The following is an 18,248-nucleotide window of genomic DNA, read 5'->3' on the forward strand; positions in this document are numbered from 1 at the left end:
CTCAGGTCATCATGGTTCAATTATACCTCGATGCTTGTGTTAACTTGCTATATCAAAATCTAGGAAAGTAATGCTTAGGTCATCATGGTTTAATTATACCATCGATGTTTGCACTCACTTCCCACATTTCAAAAGCTCAATGATGACAAAATGCAAAATAATCTAGTGACTGGTCTGGTCATAGCTGTGCATCCATTGCATTTCATTCTTGCATGGGATCTTACAAGCTCCTTTTATCCAAGGCTAAATCTATCATAGGAATCATCAAAGTATCATCACAAGTGTATACACAATTAGAATGACGACTCATATCTCTCATGATATTATTGACCTAGCAAAAATCTTACGCTATCTCCCTCAATAGAATCAACAATCAGCATATCCAAATATTTCAGCAACTTGATATCAACAAACTGTCAATTCTTTATCTAATCAACCTTATCAGATCAAATCAACCAATCAAACCTAATTGATTCTATCATGTCTTATACAGGATGAATCCTTCCTGAAACTAGACGATCTGATTCTGATTCATGTCTTATACAAGATGTATCCTTCCTAAAACCAGACATTCTAATCATGTCTTATATAGGATGAATCCTTCCTGAAACCAGACGCTTTGATCATCGTTGTCTTATACAAAATGAATCCTTCCTGAAACCAGACTGAATCTAATCAATCAATATTTTTCAATCTTATCAATCTAAGCAATCAAGCTAATCAAAGAACTCGTACTTTCATCAAACACAGTTGCAGAAATCAAATCAAATCTATCGAGATATCAATCTCGCAAAAACTCCAAAGATCAATTATCTCAATTGATGTCCCGAGGGGGCATCATCATACTGGAATTTAACAATCAAGAGCTGGGGCATCCTATCAAATCAATACCATCATCAAAATAAGATTATTCTTTGCATCAACGCGTCATCACACCTCGCTTCAAAGAGGGGCAAAATGTATACACCTGAAAAATGGTCTGAAGATAATTAATTAAATAAGAAACTATTTAATTTATCCCCCTTCCCAATTTAATTGAATTCAGTAGGCAATTTGATTAAATTTCCCTTTTCATCTACTTATTAATAAATCTAATGATTTATTTAATAGGTTCATTTCACCCCTTTAATTAATTAATTCCCTCCATCCAAAATCATTTCTTCTAAATCCCCTAATTAATTAAAACAAATCAAATTCATGAGTTGTTGAGATTAATTAGCCTTTTCATATTATTTGAATGTCTAAATTCAAATTCTCCTAACTTTTACCACTCCTAAACCTAACCATTCCTAAACCTAACCCATTCTACCTACCACCATGTCCCTTTTCATCCAACATCTTCTAGAACCTTTGTGACACTTGTCACTAAGTGTTCCCTTTCATCTAACCCCTTCTAGAAGCCTCTTGACACTTGTCACCATAGAGATGACAGATGTTCCCTTTAATCCAACCCCCTTTGCCATCCTCCTCCAATTTAACCATTGATATCTTCAGATCAATCTTGACCATTGATTCTTGCCACATCACCCCTAGCCTTGGGAAATCCTATAAATAGACCTCATTTTGGAGAAATATGGGTACCAATTTCATGTCCCAATTTCATGTCCCAATTTCATATCCCAATTTCATATCATTCTTGCATATCATTCTTGCATATCATGTTTGCATCCCATCTCATTCTCATCTTATGCATTGTTATTATAGGCATCTAGCTTATAGTTTATCAGTTTTAGCAATGTTATCATGCTTAATTTTAGCTTAAACCTTAGCTTAATCATGCTAGATAAATCATTCATGTAGCTTAATCATGATATTCTTGCTATATCATGCATTTTCATCCATGAAATCCTCCATCTAAGTGTAGTCAAGTCGCTGGAATATGCATAATCAGATCTGAGAGCATTTTTCATACTCACATTTACTAGGAGGCAATAAGTTGATTAGCTATGGTTTTTTCTTTCTTTGATTTAAATCTTCTAACCATACTTGTAATGATTTAATGAGTGCATTATGGTTGCAGGTACAGGTACGCTTCACAGAGCACGACAATGCCTTGTTGACATTACCGGTCCAGATGTGTCTTTGATAGATAATTTCTCACTTGTCACCATAGGAGTACTTACTAGTTTGGAATTATCCATACCAAACTTCTTCAATAATTCCCTTAGATACTTATTTTGATAGATAAAAATTCCTTTGTCAATTTGAGTAATCTGTAAACCTGAGAAAAATCTCTTCTCACTAATCATAGACATTTCAAATCATCTTTCATATTATTAGAGAATTTAATACACAATTAATCTTCACCTCCAAAAATGATATCATCAACAAATACTTCAATAATCAAAATATCATCATCAATGATCATGTAATATAAATTACTGCCAGCACTGCCTTTAGTAAAACCAAGCTTCAAAATATATTTATCCAACCTTGCATACCAAGCTCTAGGAGCTTGTTTCAATCCATATAATGCTTTCCTTAACCTGCAAACCATATCTTTGTCATCTGTCAGTGAAAATACATCAAGCTTCTTAATGTATACTTCTTCCTCAAGTTCACCATTCAAAAATGCACACTTAACATCCATTTGATAGACCTTATAGTTTTTGTATGCTTCATAGGCAAGAAATAGTCTAACAACTTCAATTCTAGCTACTTGTGCAAATGTCTCACCATAATCAATTCCTTCCATTTGAGAATATCCTTTACAAACTAGTCTAGCCTTGTTTCTTACAACTTGACCATCCTCATTTATTTTATTTCTAAAAACCCATTTATTTCCAATAACATCCTTATTTTTAGGTCAGGGAACTAAAGTCCAAGTCTTATTCTTCTCTATCTAATCTAATTCATCTTCCATAGCCTTTAACCAATGTTTATCTTTACAAGCTTCAATAGGAGATGTCGGTTCAATTTGAGAAATAAGACATAGCTCTTCATTTTCCAATCTTCTTGTCACAACTCCCTTGTTCCTATCACCAATGATTTGATCTTTAGAATGATTTAACCTTACATACCTTGGTATCTTCTGAACTTCAAGTTCACTATTCTGATCATCAGTCACAGTTGAATTTTTTGATTGTACTGGTGTAATTGTCTCAGTGTCTTGTACCAGTTGAGGCATTTTCGGTTTAGTTATGATCATTTCCACTGTCAGTTCTCTATCATATGATATAGATTGATCTCTGTATTGCTCATCTACTCTCACATTTGTGCTCTCCACAATTTTCTGCAATATTTTGTTATAACATCTATATGCTTTTCTCTGAATTGAATATCCAAGAAATATCCCTTCATCACATCTAGGATCAAACTTCCTAATTGAATCATCACTTTTGATATAACATTTACTTCCAAAAATTCTGAAATATTTAACAGTAGGTATATGTCCAAACCATAATTCATAAGGAGTCCTACTGGTTTCACCTTTGATATGAACTCTATTAAATGTGTAGACTATTGTACTCGCTGCTTCTCTCATGTAGATGTGAGACAATTTGGCTTCCATCATCATGGTTCTTGTTGCATCCAAAATGGTTCTATTCTTCCTTTCCACTACTCCATTCTGCTAAGGAGTCCAGGTGCAGATAATTATCTCCTAATTCCATTTATGTCACAAAAGTTGTTAAATTCATGAGATTTGAACTCACCGCCTTGATCTAATCTTAGACATTTAATTTTCAATCCAGTTTCTATTTCTACCTTTGCTTTGAAGATCTTGAATTTCTCAAAAACTTTAGACTTCACCCTTAGAAAAGTCACCCACATCATTCTAGAATAATCATCAATTATTAGCATGAAGTACCTATCACCTTTAAAGCTTCTGGTCCTTGCCAGACCACAGAAGTCAGTATGAATCAAATCAAGCACATCATTAGATTTATCATGTATTCTCTTAAAAGAAGTTCTAACTTTCTTTCCCAATTGACATTCCTTACATACCAGATTATGAGGTTTAATAATCTTAGGTATATCTCTAATTTCCTTTGTTGAATTGATCTTAATAATACAATCAAAATTAACATGACATGACTTCTTATGCCATAACCAACTCTCATCAATATGAGCAATCAAACATGTCTTATTACCAATGTTCAAGTGAAAGATATTACCTCCAGTTTGAGTACCGGTTGCAATCTCCAAACCAGTTTTGTTAATGATTTTGCATTTTCTATCTTTGAAATGAAGTTGGAATGCCTTATCCACCAATTGACCAACACTTAAAAGATTATGATTTAAACCTTCTACATAATAGACATTATCAGCATTATGCTTTCCATCCAGAGAAATAATACCTCTACCTTTGATCATACATGCTTTGTAATCCCCAAATCTGACTTGACCACCATTGTATCTTGCAGGGACAAAAATTTTCTTTTATCTTCAGTCATATGATGTGAGCATCTACTATCAATTACCCATTCATCTTTGTCTTCAACTTTTACTGCCAAGGCCTTTTATTCATTCTTGATAGCTGGTTCTGGTTCATCTTCCTTTAAAGCATAGAACACCCATTCCTTTCCATTGATGTTTCATCCTCTGAGGCATCACTTACTCCTTCCTCATCCGCTATGTAGCATAGTTTGTTTTTTTTGAATCTATATTTGTTCTGATTAGGCTTAAATGATTTCTTAACTCTTTCTTCAAATCTTGCATTCCTTTTAGGACATCTAGATGAAAAATGATCAATCTTATTACATGCAAAATATTTAAAAGGTGCTTTTCCTTCATACTTTCCTCCTGTTGATCCATTAGGTACTCTTCTAGCAAATAAGGCTTCAAGTTGCTCAAATTCTTCATCCTCTTTCCTCATATCTTCCAATTATTTTGCATATAGGGCTTTCCAATCACTTTTGTCAGTAGATGATGATGCATGAAATGTAGGTTCAGACTTTGCAACTCCAGAGGGTCCAAATTCTTCAAGCTCAAAAGTAGATAGTTTACCAATCAAAATGTCTTTGTTAACTAAAGTGTTTGCCATTATTCTCAACTCATTAATTGCAATTGCCTTTATCTTGTAATTCGGTGGTAGGGCTCTCAAAAATTAAGAAACTATTTCATCTTCACTCATAGATTTTCCACAACATTGAATTCCCATGACAATCTCATTTACTCTTTCCATAAATGTAGCAATCCTTTCATTATCTTCCATCTTCAAGTTCTCATATCTTACCCAATAACCATCAAGTTTAGCAATTTTGATAGTAGGGTCACCTTCATTTAGATTTTGCAATTCATCCCACATAACCTTTGCAAATGATTTATCAGTCAATCCTATAATTTGTTGATCAGTGAGTGTACACAGAAGGGCTTCTCTAGCTCTGCAATCATTTTAAATATCTTTGTCCAAGTCCGCAAGAGCAGGATTGCCAGATGCCGGATCATAAGGTGTATATCCTTTCTCAGTGATCTCCCAAATATCCTTGCCAAGACATCTAAGATGAGTCTCCATTTGGATTTTTCATATCCCATAGTTTGTTCCATCAAGATTAGAGATTTTTCTTCTGAAAATAGTTATCAGTGGATTTGAAGTATTAGTTGCAATAGGATCTACCTCAAGAGGTTAAGCTTCTACAAAAGAGGACCAAAGATCTGATACCAATTGTTAGAATAATCGGTGGACAATTGAGAGGGGGTGGCTGAATCAATTGTCAACAAAATATATTAATCAAACTAGTTTATAACCTTTAACTGGAACACATAAACATTGAATACCGGAATAGCAAAGACAAATATCGGTAAGCAAAAAAACTTAAGAATGAAATAGAGAAATAACACAATGCAACCATACCACATAACACCATGATTTGTATGTGGAAAACCTAGTAAAGGGAAAAACCACGGTGGGAAGCCTACCCATAGTCAGATAATACTTCTGTAGAAAGTATGTGATACAATAAGGGGCCTGCACATGCAGGATGGCACACTGCCTAGAGCATAATTCTCATTACAAAGGAGTCTCACTGACTACCAAGAGGTTACAACCACTTCAATATAATTGGACAACAATCTAGAAGAATGAGCTGCCAATGATAGCATCTACCATGCATGATTACAGTCACAGTTAAACTGAATACCAAAGGCCTTTGACCTCTTACATAAACCCAATTCGATCACCTATGATCGACCAAACCTCCTTCGCATATGATATTTCATTCCACGACCACAACCATGACATAATCTACAATGAAATCTTACATGACTTTATACAAACCCTAAGGCCTAAATCAATTAGGTTGGCCACCTAAAAGATATTACAGTAAGATCATTACATACATTCATATTACAATGATATGCCATGTCGTCTTTAGATGAAAACAACATTAACCAATCCATAAATCATCCTTGTAACGTGTAGAGAACACATAACATGGTACCGGTCCATAACCTAGATAGGTACTAGACCTAATTTGGGTCCACCATGCCAAATAGATGTCTCCAATCAGTCAAGGCATGATCAAGGATCACCTTCTGCATCCTGAATTTCATCTAGAAGTCACACCAACACCACGTATGCATCCTGTCAAAGATTCTTAGTAAAAGCTCTGCCAGTAAAACCTTAAACCCTTACCAGTGTAGGCATACTAGACTGTATGATAGCATTTGATCATCAAGTCAATACCAATTGACCAAAACATACTCTAGAAACATCAAACCAAACATATTGCATTGATCAAAACATGTCTATAGTATCCAACTGATAGTTCCTTCTATCGGTAACACTAGTTCTTCTACCAGTAATCAAAACCTGTCTATCGATAACCAGTCATAATAACCAGTGTTGAAATCAATGACAAAACATAAATGCAACACATAATCAATTTCTTAGTATTGCCAACAAATCCTTCTCCTCTTATGTTGATGTGATTTAGGTAGCATTCTACCTCTTCATCACAAACAAGAGCTCAAACACCTTGCCCATCCTGCTTGTACACTAGTCATTAGCTTGTCGATTGGCAACTATACATTGTCAACACAACACTTACCAGTTGAAATCCTTTCCTTAGCAGTGATAGACTATACTGGTAACCTGTCAATTTCACCCACACAAGTCAAACACTAACTTGTGTACTAGTGACTCTAGTGGTCATTCAGCTAAATGACATTCTCTTCCTTACATTACCGGTGTTCTGCAACACAAGGTGATATCAAAGATATCTCATCCTATACTCATCCATGATAGTGTTGCACATACATCTCTTATATCGGTAGGTATCCTATACCAGTTGACATCAATGACAACACAATGCCAACAATCTCCCCCTTTGGCATTGATGTCAACACATGTAGTATCTGGCATGCTACATAACCATTCTCATCCTTTGTGTGATCCAACTCTCCCCCTTTATATAATCCATGGATTTACACACATGTAGTATGCGATATACTACACAATCTTTCTCCCCCTTTGACAATAATAGAAAAGGGCACTATCAAGGTATCATTCCTCCTAGTATTTATCGGTCACTGATAGAATTCTTTCTCCTCCTTTATCTTCATCAGATGCATCTCCCCCTTTGATACCACTTGTTACATCTTCTCAAGTCACAATACTTGAGATGAAGAACTCAACCCTCAACTAACACCAAATCAGCATTCAAATCTGATACTATTTGTTAAGGTACTCAATTCTAGAGGGATGTGTCAGTGAATACAACTCACCTGCCGGTCAAACTGCATCACCTTCCATTCAATCCCAAATTACTTTAGAATCAAATGTGATTGTACTATGAATACAACCAACCAAAACACAAGTAGATACCCTTAACCATAAAATTCTCCTCGGTATTCCTACAAAAAATTTCATCATAAGTTCAAGCATGACATCTCAGCATTATAAGCACTTGAACTCCCCCTGAGTCATACATATCATGTCCTCATCTCCGGTCAGGTCCAATAACAAGGCTCCAAGCATCTCCATATATCGATTAAGCTGTGCAAATGTGTTCATCTGATGATCTTCTAGTTCCATTATTTTACCACAACCTATGACATGATCTTGGATGTACACAAAGCCATAAAATATCATCATCAAGTCATAAATCAAACTAGTTAGCCCAAAATCATGCATGCCTGCATGGTGGGGTTCACCTAGGTTGCTAACACTTCACCTAGTTGGTGTTGCTCAATTCCACCAACTCTTCAGGCCTAGTTGCACTCTAGACCTATAAGTCCTTCTCAATCTCTTCTAGGGCTTGCTTCTTATCCATTTCAAGGTGTTTGCTTCAAGTGTTTTGGCTAGGAACCCTACCAATTCACAATGCTTCCCATGTGCTCATTATGGCTGCCTTGGCTTCAACTTGTCAAATTGACCTCCTACTGTTGTGAGTTTATGCAGAGGTGTGGAGGTGGCTTCTAACATATTTTTAATATCTTTTGGGTCCATTTGAGGTTTGCAATCATTTCCCTCCTTACTGATTTCACCATTTTGCCCAGAAAAGGGCTACAAGGAATTAACCCTATTAGGCCTCCAAAATCTAGTTTTCTAGGGCTTGAGAGAAAATGGTCCAAAAGACCCCTCAATAAGTTTGGATTTTCTTCAATGAATCATCTAACCTTAAGTGATTTTTGTGGTTTTGGCTCCTTACTCCACTGTACAATTCCCTAACCCAAAAATGAGGGTTTTTAAGTGTTTCTAGGCCTTCTAACTGGCAGTGACTGGTCAAGTTGGTGTTTGGGAAACAAATGACTTTGTCAAGGCTTCCCCTTGCACTTTCAACTCTTTACTAACTTCATGGACCCCTTCAAAATGTTAGATGGTGGTTTGGCATTCACCCCTGCACTTTGCACATCAATTTCACCCTATCTCCTCTAGCTGGGTTGCTCCTGGACTCGCCTAGAATAAGGTGACAGTCATATTAAATGTCATCTCTAGCACTTGTCCCTACATATGTACACTATAAAATTAGTTTCCCTTCATGTCCCAATAGGCCATGATGGTAGCACATGTGGAATTCATGGGGCAACCATTTACATAAAACTTCTATATACAAGCCCAAACCGGTTGTTTGCAAACCAAAACAAGAAAACACTAATACAAACTAATTACAAAGCTTGAAATGGAACTAACAAGACTGTAACACACCAAAGAAACTCAATCCATTATTGGATCAATGGATTCAATCCATTTGCATTTACAAAAATTAACAAAACAAATACCAATATAGGTGCTTGGTGTCATGCATCAGTAACCTAGGATAGAGCAGTGCTCCCATAAAGGTTATGACACCTTCATAAAGACAAATACCAATCTGATATTGTTAATGCATGTAGACCTCTGTAGCAACATATGGATCAGTAATAACTATCTCTGTGTCCTATCTGTCAATAGGCTCCTCAAGTGTATGTGACCCTTGTACCATGTCTTCTTCTTGTCTAATCTGTTCAACAACTCCATCATCAGGATAAAGACTATGTGCTTCAACCACATTGGTCTCTAACCCTTGCTCATCCTCAAGAACCATTGCCATATAAGGTTCCTCTTCAACTCTTTGTTGCTCACTCTTCACTTTAGCATGCATCTGCTGCTCAAAGTCACTAAATGAACTATCTACCTCTTCAACTTCACCTTCTATGGTACTTGGGATCACTTCTTCCTCTAAACCTCCATTGTGTATTGCTTCACCACCTACTTCTTCAACATCTTCCTCATGGTGACTCTTATGCTCAGGGAAAACTATTCTCTCAACCAACCCTAGACCTCTTGATATACACCATGTAGGATCATCTTCTTCCCTCATAGAGTTCAAGGTAAAATTTATGCCATCCTTAGAGAATTGATAAACATTCCTATAAGCATCATACATAGTGCAATTGTCATATTGCCATGCTCTTCCCAAAATCAAATGGCAATCTCTCAAGGGCATAGTATCACATTCCACCATCTCATAGTAAGGGCCAATATTGAAACGAACAATAGACTTCTCTAAGACATCAACCCAATGATCATCACTCAAACCAAATGCTCTGTAAGGTGACTCATGTGGTATCCTTGGTAGATTCACCTTTTCCACCATTTATATGGAGACTATGTTGTCAAGAGAACCACTATCAACTACAGCCTTACATACATTACCCTTGCATTTGCACTTGGTTCTAAAAATGGCTTGTCTTGGATCATATCTACTCTCCATGTTGTTAGGAACTTCTTTCTTCAACTCTCACAACTCACAACTAACTGCAAGGATCTACTTCCTTCCTCTGATACCAATTTGATAGGGAGGAACCCACAGGAGGACCAATTAAAGCTAAGTATTGAGTCTTATTGACTCCAAAATGTCCACTAAGGCTGCCATTATGTTTCTCTTGTATGAGATTTTCTCTCATTGATCCTCTAGGCACACAAAGTTGCCCACCTTTAAACAATAGTCTGTTTTGCAAAGTAAAATCAGAATACTCACTATGGAAGTAATTTTGATACTTCTTACACACCTTTTAGGAATTTGAGAATTCTTCATCCTTTGGGTATAAGCCTCTAAAACTATCAACTCCTATGCTCCTCAATTGGATTTCTCGGATTGTCAAAAGTCTCCTGCTTAATGCATCAGCTACCCGGTTTAACTGTCCTTTCTTGTGCTTGATTGTGAATGTGTAGGCTTGCATGTACTCCACCCATTTCATGTGTTTATTACTGAGTTTGTCTTGTGATTTTAGAAAACTCAATGCTTGGTTGTTCGTATAGACTATGAATTCCTTAGGAAGGAAATAGTGTCTCCACTAGTGTAGGAGCACCTTCATAATTTTGGCTTGTTTGATCCTGATGGGATCATGAATTGAATAAAGGACTATTGTAAGAGTCCAAGTGTGTGTTTTAGGTTTCATTATGGTTTAGGTTTATCTTAGAGTGGTTCAAATAATTTTTCTCAAGTTTTCTTTCCAGTTTTGGCCCATAGTGCCTTATAAGCCAAAAATGGCATTATAGTGAAAATGTGTTGAAAACCTTGTAACAAGCCTAGAAAGGAATTGGATAAGGTTTATTTATTTATTTGACACCACCTCAAATGGTTAGGTGGAAGGTATTTGTCTTGTAGGCCAAAAATGCACTAAGAGTCAAAAATTGCTAATGTTGTCAAGCAACATTTTGACAAAAAGCGAGAAAAGTTGTAAAATCACTCTACAAGGTAGTTATGGATGCCAAAGTGGTTGGAATGGTTTGAGTGTGCCTATATAAGGACACTTCAAACATTGTAAATGGGTTGGTTTTGTATTAGCAAGAGGAAATTAATGAAATATGACTATTTTTCATGCTTTTTAAGATTAATCTGTTGCAATAGTCTGTACAGAGCACTATTTCCATACTATACTTTCATTGGAGTTTGTGTCTTGGTTTTATGAAGGTTTTTTATTCTTTTTGTTAGGGTTTTTATTGTGTTTTGGTTTATCAAATAAAATCTTTTAGTTTTTGCCAGTTCACTACCCTGTCAAGGGTTTGTGGCTTAAAATTGCAACAACTTGACTAATCCAGGTCTAGGCTCCCAAAAATGGACTTGGTCAAGTTGGTATGCATGTACATAGTGTATATATGTTTCTTTTTTGTGCCAAAGCTATGATTGGAAGAAGGATTTGAGTGAATACTAGGCAAGTAAGAGTTACTCGGCTAGTATCATGGCCAAAAACTCAAAATTTGCACCCAAAACTAATTGGAGTGAACAAGTCTGCAAGAAAGAGGTTTGAGCATTTTCCCAAGGGTGTTGAGAGTCACTTTGGTTTGTTAGAGTGGGTTGTTTCCTTTTAAAAATTCTCAGTTTGGTTGCATAATAGTGAGTTCATTGTTTTTGTGAATTTAATGACAGTTTTTAGTTTGAATGCCATATGTTTGGATTAATTCTATAGAACAGCAAAAGAGGAGGACTCCACATGGTGTGGCAGAAGGTTCTTGATAGTTTGGTAGCTTGGTTAGTGAAGTAGGAGTGGTTTCCAATGTTGTTTGGGTCTAAACCCTTGTAAACCCTACTAAAATGCCTAAAATGGTGGATAGTCCCCAAACAACCTCCTCAGGAGCTAAAACTGCAAAAATCCTTGAGTTTTGACATTTTTAATAACATCCAATACAACTCCTAAGGTGGAATTGGCCATCGTTGGTCAGTATGAGCAAAAATAACTCAAATTAGGCCTACTCGGCTAGTAGCCCTTTTAGTCTTGTTTTGTAAAAAGTGTGAACCTGATTTGTGCAAGGATGAATGGACTTGAAGAACCATAGGAAATCATTTGAAAAAATTCAAGAAAGCCTCCTAACACCTCAGTATGAGCAGGGTTACTATATTTGGGGTTTAGACCTATAGAAGGGGTTTGAGTAAGTGTTGAGCAAGTGAGCTTGAACTAGGTCTTTGAGAATAAAAACCAAGAGTAAGTTTTTAACTCCTTGTCTAAACCTTTTGAAGAATTTAAATGCTACTAAGAAATAGTATAAACAATGTGTGGTGAGCAGGGGTATTAGGGTGTTGAAGTTGATGGGTTGAGGAAAGAGAGAATGGTAGTTTGAGTTGAGCAAGTGTATGGACAAATGATGGGAAGAGCTCAAGGAGAAAGTTTTGGGTTGAGTGAAGCTTGTGAACATTGAAAGTGGGCCTTATCAAGAAAGCCAAAACCTTTCCTCTCTCATTTGAAGGAGTCTCTTAACAAGAAGATTATACTTAGCTTTAATTGGTCCTCCTTTGGGGTTTCTCCCTATCATCCACTTTCTCAAAGCCTGCACTAAAGCATATAACTCCAAATCATAAGAGGAGTATTTCCTCTTTTCATCACTTAGCTTCTCACTATGGAATTCTACTAGTCTTTCTTCTTGTCTTAGGATAGCACCTACTGCAACATTGCTTACATCACATTCCACTATGAAAAGTTTCTCAAAACTAGGCAATACTAGCACCGGTTGAGTAGCTATCTTCTCCTTCAAGGTTTCAAAACTTTTTTTTGCTTGTTCACTCCATTAAAACTTTGTCTTCATTCCACCTCTAATGGTGTCTAACATCGGTGCACATATAGCACTAAATTGCCTAATGAACTTCCTATAGTACTAAGCCAGTCCATGGAAGCTTCTCACCTCTGTTGCTGACTTAGGAGTAGGCCAATTTACTATGGCTTCAACCTTGTTGGGATCCATCTTGAGGTTTCCTTGAGACAAAACAAACCCAAGGTAAACCAACTCCTTCTTAACAAATTCACACTTGTCCAAGTTCATGGTTAGCTTTTCATCATACAATCTTTTTAATACATCTTGCAAATGACTAATATGATCTACCCTATCCTTACTGAAAATGAGAATATCATCTAGGTATACCACCACAAATTTACCTATGAAGTCCTTCATCACCTCATTCATGAGTCTCATGAAGGTGCTTGGAGAATTGGATAAGCCAAATGGCATTACAAGCCACTCATATTGACCCTCTATAGTCTTAAAGGCAGTTTTCCATTCATCACCCTCCTTAATCCTAATTTGGTGATATCCACTTTTAAGGTCAATATGGGTAAAGTACTTGGCCTCCCCTAAACAATCCATTCGGTCTTCTATTCTAGGAATTGGGAACCTATAGCTGATGGTGGTCCTATTTATAGCTCTAGAATCAGTACATAATCTCCAAGTACCACCTTTCTTTGGGGCTAACACGGTAGGGATAGCACAAGGGATAATGTTCTTCCTAATTAGGCCTTGGTCTAAGAGCTCTTGGATTTGCTTGGCAATCTCAACATTTTGTTGGGGAGTCATTTTATAAGCTGCTTTGTTAGGTAAGGATACTTTGGGAATGAAGTCTATTTGATGGCTTATGGTTCTTTTAGGAGTTAAGGCAGTTGATTGTCCATCACTTACTATGTCTTTGAAATTCTTCAACAAATCTTGCACCTCTATTGGCAAATCTGGCTGCTCTTTCTTGTCTTCCTCTTTAGGCTTCATTACTAGTGCAAACCCTATACCTTCACCTTCCTCAAGTGTCTTCAAGAACTGTTTCTCACTCAGCAAAAGAACATTAGGACCTTTTTCCCTCTTTTCACCTTCCCCGAGGATAGACTGAATCTTGAATGTGACTCCATCTTTCTTGAATGAGTATGCATTCTTGGCTCCATCATGAATAGCTTTTCTATCAGATTGCCATGGTCTTCCTAATAGAAGATGGCATGCATCCATGGGTAGGACATCACATAACACCTTGTCCTTATACCTCCCAATGGTAAAATCCACCCATGCTTGCTCAATAACTAGGACATGTTGGCCTTTCTTCAACCAAGTGACTCTATAAGGGTTGTTGTGAGGTATCCTTTGCAATTTGAGCTTACTCACTACCTCTTCTGACACAATATTGTCTGTAGACCCTGAATCAATGATCACTTTGCAAACTTTATCCATAATCTTGCATTTGATCCTAAATAAGGACCTTCTTTGGCTTGGCTCTTCTCTGACCGGTTCTTTGATCAAAGTTCTCCTTATCATCAAGTTGTCACCTACCTTTGATTCTAAGGCAAACTCTAAAGTCTTACTACTTGAATACTCTTCTTGAAGATAGCTCACTCTTTTTTCACTACCTTGTGATTATTATCCCTTCTCTGGACACCTATATGTTGGATGGCCAAGTTGGTTGCAATGGTAACACTTCATTGTTGCAAAATATGAGGAACCTCTACCTTGTCCACTAGATCTTCCTCTATTGAAACCTCCTTTATTAGGGTCACTCACTTGTTGCTCAGTGATTTTACACTCTCCTTGTGTTCTTTGTTCAGAACTTCTTCCTCCAAAGCCTCCCCTATGGCCTCTATTGTCTTTTCCTCTACCTCTGCCCCTATTACTACTTGAGTCATGTCTTCTTTTTAGTTTTTCCTCCACTTTAAGGGAAAGTTGATAGGTTTGATGAACTATTTTTGGGCTCATTAAATTGATTTCTTCTTGGATGTTCCACTGTAGACCATTTAGGTACCTAGCAACCTTGAGACTCTCTTCTTCCACCGTATGATATCTAAGCTAATTTTGTGAAACTCCTCCATATAGCTACTGACATCAAGGTCTTTTTGTTTTAATTTTGCCTCTGTCTATGAATTTTCACTTCATAGTCATCAGGGAGATAGACTTCTTTGATTTTGACTAACATCCCTTTCCAAGAAAAGATGGGTGCTTTGCCCATTTGCTTCCTCTCATCTTGCACAAATTTCCACCATGTGAGAGCAGCTCCTCTCATCCTTGACTTGGCTACCTTGACTCTTTGGGCTTCATTTATGTCTTCACATTCAAAATGGTTCTCCATACCTTCTATCCATTCTAGGACCACTTCTGTCTCCATCTTACCAGTGAACAATGGAAATCCTTCCATTGATTTACCACTTAAGGCCTTCAATGCCTTTAGGAAAGGTTCTTTCTCTAGGATAAGATCAAGTTTAGGCACTTTGTCTATTTCTGACAATTCTTTACCCTTCCCTTCTGCTCCTTCAACCTTTACCAACACTTCATCTGCCTTGGTTTCAACCTCACCAAGCTTACTCTCCAATTCTAGCAACTTCTCCTTCAGGAGTCTATTCTCTTCCTCCTGATCATCCACTTTCTTTTCCAACTCTGCATTGGTCACCATGTTAGTATCTCCTATAAATTCCACTGAGGACATCTACTCACCTAGCCCAAATTTTATAGGCTCTGATACCAATTTGGTGGGGTTCACCTAGGTTACTAACACTTCACCTAGTTGGTGTTGCTCAATTCCACTAGCTCTTTAGATCTATTTGCACTCTAGACCTCCAATTCCTTCTCAATCTCTTCTAGGGATTTCTTCTTATCCATTTCAAGGTGTTTTCTTCAAGTTTTCTAGCTAGGAACCCTACCAATTCACAATGCTTCCCATGTGCTCATTATGGTTGTCTTGGCTTCAACTTATCAAATTTACCTCCTACTATTGTGAGCTGATGTAGAGGTGTGGAGGTGCCTTATAACATGTTTTGAATAGATTTTGGGTCTATTTGAGGTTTACAATCCTTTCCCTCCTTACCGATTTCACCATTTTGCCTAGAAAAGGGCTACAAAGAATTAGCCCTATTAGGCCTCCAAGATCCCGTTTTCTAGGGCTTGAGAGAAAACATTCCAAAAGACCCCTCAATAATTTTGGATTTTCTTCAAAGAATCGTCGAACCTCAAGTGATTTTTGTGATTTTGGCTCCTTACTCCACCGTACAATGCCCTAACCCAAAAATGAGGGGTTTTAAGGGTTTCTAGGCCTTCTAACCGATAGTGACTAGTTAAGTTGGTGTTTGGGCAACAAATGACTTTGTCAAGGCTTCCCCTTGCATTGGAAACTTTGTACTAACTTCATGGTGATGGCCTTGATAAGCAGTGAGAGGGGGGGGTGAATCAGTGACACCAAAACACACACTACTTAAACATTGACTGGTAGGTTAATTTAACCAAGCAGTTAAACAAAATACATGCTATCCAAAATGAAATAACAGAATCCACATAAAGTAGAACATCCACCATAACACATGTTTATATGTGGAAAACCCAAATAGGTAAAAACCACGGTGAGATGGAACTCACAAGTTAACTATCTGCATTAATAGAAAACTGACCAGTTAAGGTCTTACAAAGAGCTTTGCTAGGAGTGAATCTTGTTAGAGATCCCAAGCTTGATTAGAAGCTTATACCCTGTTAAGAGTACTACCCTATTAGGAGTAAGCTTGTTGGAGGATTGAGAATCCAAACTAATGGATCACCTTGTTAGAAGATTTGTACAATGAATCTTGTTAGAGCTTACCTAGTTAAGGGATTTGAATCCGTTGTAATGGTTAGAAAACAACAAGAATAGCCTGATCTATTCTGAGTAGCACAAAACTTGCTTGATCAGATCCTTCTAAGTACATTCAACACTTCTCTGCATCTTAACACTTATCACCTTTCAACAAAATCTTTTTCACTCTTTTCACATAACAACTCTCAATCTGTTATCATCCATAAAATGATTCTCTACGATGTCTTTAAATAGACATACAAACCTTATGCCAGCCATAGGAACACAATTTCCTAGGTGCAGTGAATCTAGACATCTTAAACAAAACTCATCACAAAAATGACCACCAAACAAACAGTGCTAGTAACTCATCACAAAAACAAATATACCGGTTAGAGAAGTCAATACCAGTTGGAATAAAACTAGTGAATCACTGTCCAGGAATCTTCCACTTGATCTTCACCTTCAACTTCATCTTCACTTTGATGTTGACTTAGTGTTACCACAGGTTATATCTTAGGCACATACTGGTTGACACAAAGTACCGATTAGAGATAAACCTTAAACATACCGGTTGGTAGTGTAAACCAATTGAAGTCACACCGATAGTCAATGTTATCATATATGTGTGTGAGAGTGTTTCATAAATGAAAAAAAGTGATGAATAAATTACAATAATCATCAAGCCAACACATGGACCCCTTCAAAATGTTAGATGGTGGTTTGGCATTCACCCCTGCACTTTGCACATCAATCTCACCCTGTCTCCTCTAGTCGGGTTGCTCCTGGACTCACCTAGAACAAGGTGACAGACATATTAAATGTCATCTCCAGCACTTGTCCCTACATATGTACACTATAAAAGTGGTTTCCCTTCATGTCCCAATAGGCCGTGATGGTAGCACGTGTGGAATTCATGGGGCAACCATTTTACATAAAACTGCTATATATAAGCCCAAACTGGTTGTTTACAAACCAAAACAAGACAACACTAATATAAACTAATTACAAAGTGTGAAATTGAACTAACAAGTCTGTAACACACCAAAGAAACTCAATCCTTTATTTAATCAATGGATTCAATCCATTTACATTTACAAAAATGAACAAAACAAGCCAAAATGCTACCAACTAGTCTAAAAATGAGTAGTTTCAGATTGTTGAACTTACAAAAAAAAAACTCAAACCTTGGTAACCATGCAAGAGAGGGTTTTTATAGTATTCCCCACATGTGGAGTCTTTCTAGGGCATTTTACAATCCCTAACTCCATCGCTAATCAAATTAGGACAAAAGTTGTCATGACAACTTTTTGCAACTTTGCACTTTTGCACTTTTTGACCTTCTCAACATATGAGACCTATTCTAAGTCATTACTTATGAATTTTAAAACATTTCTAAGACTAATTTAACTCTCCCTAATTCCTATACCAAGTTTGGACACTTTTGACCATCAAGAAGGTCAACTACCTACTCAAACCACTACTTATGCACAAAATGCAAACCTAAGAAGAATTAACTCAACCTAGGCCTACATTGACTCTAAAAAC

This window comes from Cryptomeria japonica, chromosome 10 (genome assembly GCF_030272615.1).
Source record: "Cryptomeria japonica chromosome 10, Sugi_1.0, whole genome shotgun sequence".
Taxonomy (NCBI): domain Eukaryota; kingdom Viridiplantae; phylum Streptophyta; class Pinopsida; order Cupressales; family Cupressaceae; genus Cryptomeria; species Cryptomeria japonica.